General features: G+C 45.4%; 1 long non-coding RNA gene across 3 annotated transcripts in view; it reads left to right on the forward strand.

Moving 5' to 3' along the window:
• LOC109287392 overlaps window positions 1–7,312 on the forward strand; it is a 126,385-nt gene extending 119,073 nt beyond the window's left edge. For all 3 annotated transcript variants that reach the window (XR_002094847.1, XR_002094848.1, XR_002094849.1), the window contains exons 2-3: window positions 6,351–6,596; window positions 6,993–7,312. This is a non-coding gene — a long non-coding RNA (uncharacterized LOC109287392). The remainder of the gene's footprint in view (window positions 1–6,350; window positions 6,597–6,992) is intronic.
• The last annotated feature ends 6 nt before the right edge of the window (window positions 7,313–7,318 follow it).

The following is a 7,318-nucleotide window of genomic DNA, read 5'->3' on the forward strand; positions in this document are numbered from 1 at the left end:
AAGGGGAGCCATCAACAAAGCCAGCCTGGCCCTTCCCTGCCCCCAATCCCCTCCCACCCTTCCCCTCCCAACTGGAAGTCTCTGCTTGCCACAGCTTTCAAGCTGCTCCAGCACTATGTGGCTGAATCACAGGACCAAGGGAGCATGCAGACTGTGTTGGTACTCCAGGGGCAGGAGCGTGTGTGTGTGTGTTCATAGGGCAAGTCCCATGTGCACATCCCACCATACACATGGACCCACACCCCCCTCGCACTATTATACATGCAGACCAACACTCCCTCACACCCCAGCCACTCACCGCCACACACAGGCCCCAACAAACCCTGTACCCATCCATATGCACACCCACATGCTCCCTTACCTCACACTCAGACCCTCCCCCACACCCCACATACCCACACCTAACAGCTCCCCATCACACCCTCCACACAATATACAAGACAGAATTTATTTTAGAGTTATTATGCAATCACCTCTATACCCAGTATGCAAACACAAATCATGATAAAAATATTTTAAAAATAAAATTAAAATATGTTATAATAGATGTTTGAATTTGCATATGATTTGGGTTTTTTGGGTTCTAAGATGGCAACCCCTTTCCAAAAAGGAGTATTTCTGGGAGCAAGGGGAAGGACTTCTGTTGGTAAAGATCAGGGGTTAGGGGTGGGACTTCTAGTCCTAAGATGGTGATGGGAGGTGGGGCAGCTGGCAAGGGGTGGGGATACCCATGAGGCTCTCGAAAGCTCACCAAACCTTGTTAAGTGGCCCTCCAGCTGAAATAATTGCCTGCCCCTGGGCTAGCTAGTGGATGTGAATGATTAGTGACATAAACTTCCGTGTGGTAAAACTCTCAGATCACTCTGTGCTTGTTCAATGTGCCATGTTTCTTGAGGCCAGAAGAACATGCTGAACCACTGCCAGTATCACTGTGGATAAACTGTCAGAGGTGCAATGAAAGTGGCATGCCTGGTATCTGCTTTTCTTGCAGGCTGAGCATGTCTGATTTCGGAGTATCTGCTCTACAAATAGTACACTAACAGCACCGACTAAATCTATACATGTGGAAGCTGGAGGGCCGGTCTGGATTTTCACTTGTTATTTTCCATCTCAGTGCAGCTTTCCATAAGTAGCTTTTTGCTTTTCTTTCTACCTGCAGTGGCTGAATTAATGAGCTTTTTATTTACAGGAGTTCAGGGCCACATGTGTAAAGAGATTCTTTATCTTATTAATGCAATATGCAAAATAAACATCTAAGGACTTTATTAGACTTTTGCCTCTGTTCAATGTGTATTTAATATGAAACGGTGGCTAACAAACAGGCATGTTAGCCATCACTTTTGATTTTGCACCTGGCACACCTCTGTTGATCATGCCTGTGCAGAAATGGGTGTGGTAAAAGCAAATTCAGTTCTAGATATTCTCTTTGGGAATAGCTTCTGCCAGGACTGAGCATTCTTTTCTCTCTTGGTTTCAAATTTTGCTTGATGGAGTCCTGCTAGGGTGCTACTAACAGAGGCTAGATCCAGCCCCCGAGTTTGTCATCTTATATATATTTTTTTTTAATTGTATTTTGCTCTCTTCTTCTTTTTTTCTTTTAAATGACAAGAAGCATGATACTAGAATTGTTGCGAGTAGGATGGTGTTACTAAACCTGGACACTCCATGAGCAATTTAGTTGTTGGGAAATCCCATTGTATAGCTGAAAACTTGTTTTTGCCTATTGTATGCTATTAAAATGAATGTAAATTCCTACCATCAACTTTGTCTTTTTAAACAGAGTAATATGAAAATGGCTTTTTCTAGTCCAGTGGTCTCCAACCTTTTAAAGTAGGAGCTCACCTTTGGCATTTAGAAGCAACCCAAGATCTACTTTGTGCTGCTGCCAACCCTTCCCGCCTCCTCGCCCAGCAGGTAAGTCTGTGGGGAGGGAAGGTGTGGTGGGGGCAGATTGAGGCAGAGGAAGAAAAAAATATTTTGGGGTGCACCTTACTAGCAGGTAAGTCCCACTCGGCCAGGGCCCCACACAGTTTACCCCTGGTCTTGCATCTGGCACCGTCCCTCACCACAGGGGGCCTCAATCTAGCCCCTGCTCCTTCCTCCCCCATGAACAGACCTACTGGGCTGGGGCGTGCATGTGCATGCACACATGCACTCAGCTCCTCACCCCAGCCTGGGATCAACTCCAAGAGGCTCTGAGATCTACTGCAAGAAGCTCTGAGATCTACTGGTGGGTTGAGATCCACTGGTTGGTGACCACTGTTCTAGTCTAAAATAAGTGATTTATTGTTTTATAATATATTTATATGTTCCCTGGAGGCTGTCTTGTAAAAGAGTGTCATCTTCACTTCACTTCGTCAAAGAAACATGTTGCTTTTGCTTTGGTGCTGTGGTTGGGCTTCTTTGCAAGCTGACACTCTGGGAGAAGAAAACATGCTTTGGAGAACACTTGACTCTGCTAAAAAGAACACCTAACGGCATATTTCCTTCTCCTTTCCAGGCTATTCTGGTTATTAGATTTGTGTAAATATATAAAGAGTGTAAAAGGTGCATTGTTGTTAGTTGGCACAGCACAGCCTTGTGTACCAGGTGCCAGGCACAGGCCTCTACCTACCCCTATGGTTTCCCCCACTGCCGTCATCAGTGGTGCCCACCCTAGCCCTACTCGTAGGTGCTACCTGAACCACCAAACTGTAGGGGTGCACCAATAGAGATTTTGGGGGCTGATATCAATAATGGATTTTTAAGGAGGCATATCAGCCTATACCAATCTGATTTCCAATACAACTGCATGCAGCTGATAAGTTTGTGGTGGTGGATGAGGAGAGGGAAGAGAAGGGGCATGGGGGGGCAGATCAAAGCCCTCCCTACAGTGAGGGAGGAAGTGGGGCAGGGGCTGGGGTAGGTGCTGCTCAGCTGGGGTGGGGTGCAGGACAGAACTGTGGCTTGTCCAGGGTGCATGGGGCAGGGCGTGTGCCCCTGGATCTGCGCATGGGACAGGGCAGGGCAGGCTGCAGCAGTGGCTCTGGGAGGGGACTATGGGTGGGAGTGCTGCAGCCACCCCAAAATTTACTGTAGCCCCCCAAATTCCCCCTCCTAGTGCCCTGAATACAACGCAGCCCGCCCCTGCCCTGCCCTGTGCGGATCCGGGGCACACGCCCCCCCATGCCATCCCAGATGACTGATGTGCAGTGGCAAGAGCCACCCCCTCTCCCTTCCTGTGGGGGCCCCCCCCCGATGAGCTGCAGCTCTGTGCCACTCCCCCACAATCCCAGCTGGGCAGTGCCTGCCCCAGCCTCGTTCTCTCCCTCTCTGCAGGGGGGCCTTGATCTGCCCCCCTCCCATGTCCCTCCCTTTTCATCACACCAGACTTAACAGATGTATGCAGCTCTTCACGCTGCTGGGTGTGCTCCTCACTGTCTATGTGCTGCACTACCATTTATCAGCCAGATAATTGGCCACGTCAGGCCGACTTCCGATATAGACAATTTTTTTTATATTGGTGCCAATCCAATGTCAGACCGATGTATCAGTGCACCTCTACCAAACTGTGGTCAGCTGCTGGGCAAAAAGATGGCAGCAGCAGTGGTGGTGGGGAAGCCGAAAGGGTAACGCCTTGCACCTGAGTCAGCAGTGTGCACCCAGCTCAGTGCCTGGTGGCCTGGGGGATGCAGGTAATAGCTCTTGGGGTGGAGAGGGTGAGCCCATGCTGTGGCACACCACAGCAGTAGCCAGGGCTGGCCCGGGTGCCACTCTGCAGTGGCAGGAGCTGCTTCCCCAGTTGCATGTTTGACTTGGCTCGGCTCGGCTCTGCTCTGGGCTAGCATCAGCACACTTGAGCCCCTTCCCCGCCCCCCCAGCCAAGTTTCCTCTGCTTGGTGGGCTCACATCCTGGATGGAGCCACTGCCATCATCCCTCCATGTGTGTCCCCAGCTGGGTTTAGGGCTGTTTTGTTCCCTTCCTTCTCCCTAATCTGGCCTTTGTTCCTGGGCTACCCCAACTGAAAACCTGGCCCTGGCAGCTGGGAAGGCCATAGTGGGATTGCCCTCTGGCTTGGAGGGGGCTCTGGGGATACTGGGCTGGGCTGAGTTATGAGCAGGGGGGAAAAGCTGGACAGATCCCAGCTGGGGTCTGTCCTAGTGAGACAGGGGAGGGAGGGGGGAATTAAACCCCCTTCTGTCCCCCATTTGCTTGAGGCTGCTGCCAGGGCTGGCATGCCCCCCGCTGCTTGTGCAAGGTGGGGGAGGAATGCCTGACGGGGGCTGCTCCATCCTGGTCAGGCAGACCCCGGCTGAGGTCCCCTGCAGAGAGGGGAGGGAGGGGGGAATAAATCGCCTCCCTTCCCCCTTTGCTTCAGAGGGCCATTCAGACTGGCACCTGGCCATGCCCCAGCCCTTCTCAGGCTAGGGAGCAGAGTGGCGGGGTCAGCCCTGCTCTCTGGAGCAGACAGCACAGCCCAGTCCAGAGCTGAAAAGCATGCTGGGATGCTGGGGGACTCTGATTTAACTTAAACCAAGAAGGGTTCTGGGACAGAAGTTTCATAAACCGGCCTTACCTTAATCAGTTAAATCTGATTCTACATTCAACTGGGTTTATCTTGCATCAGTTTTGGCCATTTTGAAACTGGTTTACGTGAACAGAACTTTTGTTCCATTACAGGTTTAAACCAGGTTTTGTTCATCACTTAAACCGGTTTATGTGTAACTTCTGTCCTAGCCTTATTGTTTTCTTGTTTCTGGTAACCTGGTAAAGCTCATATTTCTGAAAGAACAGGTAAATTAGTGGCTAGATGTTTGCAAATGCAGTGATGGCTTTGAGTTTGCATAAGTATTGACAGAACCTCATTTAGCTGGCAGAATTTTTATTGTGCTGACATGTCAAGCTTGGACTCTGTTTCTGCTCTTTGGTCCTAGGCTGATCATATAGCTTTAGTAGTTAGCATGAAATACTTTTATTTATTGACTCAGTCCTTAATCTGGAAACCACTGAATACAATAAATGTGGAACCACCTTCAGGCAGGGTGTAGAAACTTCTGAGCTGAGACATACTTAATGGTCTAAAACAAAGGTCCAGAAAATATTTTTGTTAGTGTTTCTCACACTCACTTATTATAGAATTTCTTGGCTTTTTGTGTATTTGGATGTCACTCTGCAAACCATTAGCAGTATGGAAGGTTGGAATGTGAGGAGGAGGAGAAAGGGTGCCTTGCTTTACTTACTTTTCTGAGAATTGCAACACAGTTTACTCATTCCAGGTAATATTTTGTTTCCTCTATTGTTGCTCAAGTTTGGCTAATAGATTTATCACAAGCAGGGCTGATCTACAAAGATCCATAAACTGAGCTGTGAGTTACCCTGCCATATGGTTTTGGGTCATGTTTCATTAAGATCTTGAGCAAAAAGATGAGGATTAATGTCTGAAGTTGCTCTGAAACAACTCCTGTGTGTCATTCAACATTCAGGAATGCTGCACAATGGGCATAATGTTACTCTATGTATGTAAATTTTCCAGAAGAGTATAGTTTATTGGTTACAGCAAGGCACTGAGAACTGGGACTATTCCTGTATAAAATACAGATCTTATTTGTGCACCTGGCAGTGGTGTTGAGTTTTAATTAATTTTGTAGAGTACTTCTGATGGCACCAAATAAGTTTAATAAATACAAGCAAAAATCTCTGTTAGAAGGGAATTGGTCTTGCTCCAACTAAGCTTTTTTCTTTAGATAGTTGCAAAATACTAGCAACATTTTGACAGGAAAAAAGGGATTTATAATTAATGGAGAGATACATTCTTAGTGATCTAAGGAGGATCATTAGCTAGAATTACTCCCTCTTGTCCACCATCAGTTTCTTTTTTTCTTTTCCGTTTTTTAGACTGATGAATTGATTTCCCACCCCCTGTCACTCATTAATATGATTTTTGTTGCTGATTTCTTATTATGGTAATAATTCTTTCTTCAGACATAAGCTAAAGCATTTTGACTTGCATTTGCCAGTTCTGGAAGGTTTTAATTTCTAAATTATGTACAAGTAATGGGAAACTACTAACCCCCAGGAATGGCAGTAGAAAAACTTAACAGTGACTTTCACACTGTGTATAATGATAATCTGTGAAATGAATACAGGTAAAATGATTTTGTAAGAATTTATGGCAAAACACTTGTAGAAATAAGTTCTTAGCGTATGTGCTTCTGCAGAGCTGAAGCAGGTGTTCTTCCCACCTGGGTCAGAATGAAACATTTAGACAAAATGATGGTTTTTCACACTTTAAAAAATCACTTTAGCCCTAAAATGTGGAAATGTCACTTTTGAAATTTCCAAGTAACAGCTCTTTTGTTCTTATTTGTAGGCCTTCAATATCTTTTGGAGGATGGCTTCTACCCTATCTGGATTGAATAACTCATGCTGTAGATGACAGTCATCTTCTGTAGATAAAGAAGTGGGATGGTTGCATTGTTCTGACGAGGGGTCCTGGACTGTAATTCCACAAGGAAGAAATGCAGCTTCATCTTCATGCCCTCTCTCCCATATTTAATGCTGCTGGAGAAGCCCAAATCCAAGGTGAAGAAGTGTCACTTCTAGTGTATAAACAAATGTATGCAATACCATAAATATACAAATGTACTTATTACTTTTTAATTTACTTCAAGTTCTGTTAGTAATTGCTTAATTTGTTATTACAAGGATATGTGTAAAAAGTGACATACTATATCCTATTCATATGTATGTGGCTTATAAATGAACTACCTTCTCCAACTTAGCAGCATATTTCAGTTTAGCTTCCTTCAGACACGCATCCACATTTCTGTTTTTTTTTCTTTGTTGCTTCATTTTTTAGGGTGTGGGGAGAGGTTTGTATTTTTTTTTTGCTTTGTCTCAAAAGGCTCTGTATATAGTGGGAGGTGAGGCAACACTGGTCTTGGCAGAACACCACAAAACCAAGAGAGTAATTAAATGACGCAAGCCTTTGATTATTTTTCTCTCTCTAAAGCTTTCTGGCACGGCTGGGCATTCCAGTTGCAAAAGAAGGAACAGGAGAAGAAACTTCTAAAGATCTGCACAGAGTTAGAAGAACTATAACTGAAAAGTTTTTACTCCAGAGAGAAGTGCTTTTATTTTAAGAAGTTGTGAGATCTCTACTTTTTCTAATTTGGAAGAGCTGACGTTGTCATTACTCAAGATAGAAACAATTGAAAGGGGCTGAAAAATTGTATTTTGATGTTGGTGTATCTACTCTTTTACTAGTTGGATTTTGTTCATTATTCTGCAGGAGGATTACAAAAAGGATTAAGAGAAGTCTTTTTTTTTTTTTTTTTT

The sequence above is a fragment of the Gavialis gangeticus genome, unplaced genomic scaffold (genome assembly GCF_001723915.1).
Source record: "Gavialis gangeticus isolate Ggan-Ray unplaced genomic scaffold, GavGan_comp1, whole genome shotgun sequence".
Taxonomy (NCBI): domain Eukaryota; kingdom Metazoa; phylum Chordata; order Crocodylia; family Gavialidae; genus Gavialis; species Gavialis gangeticus.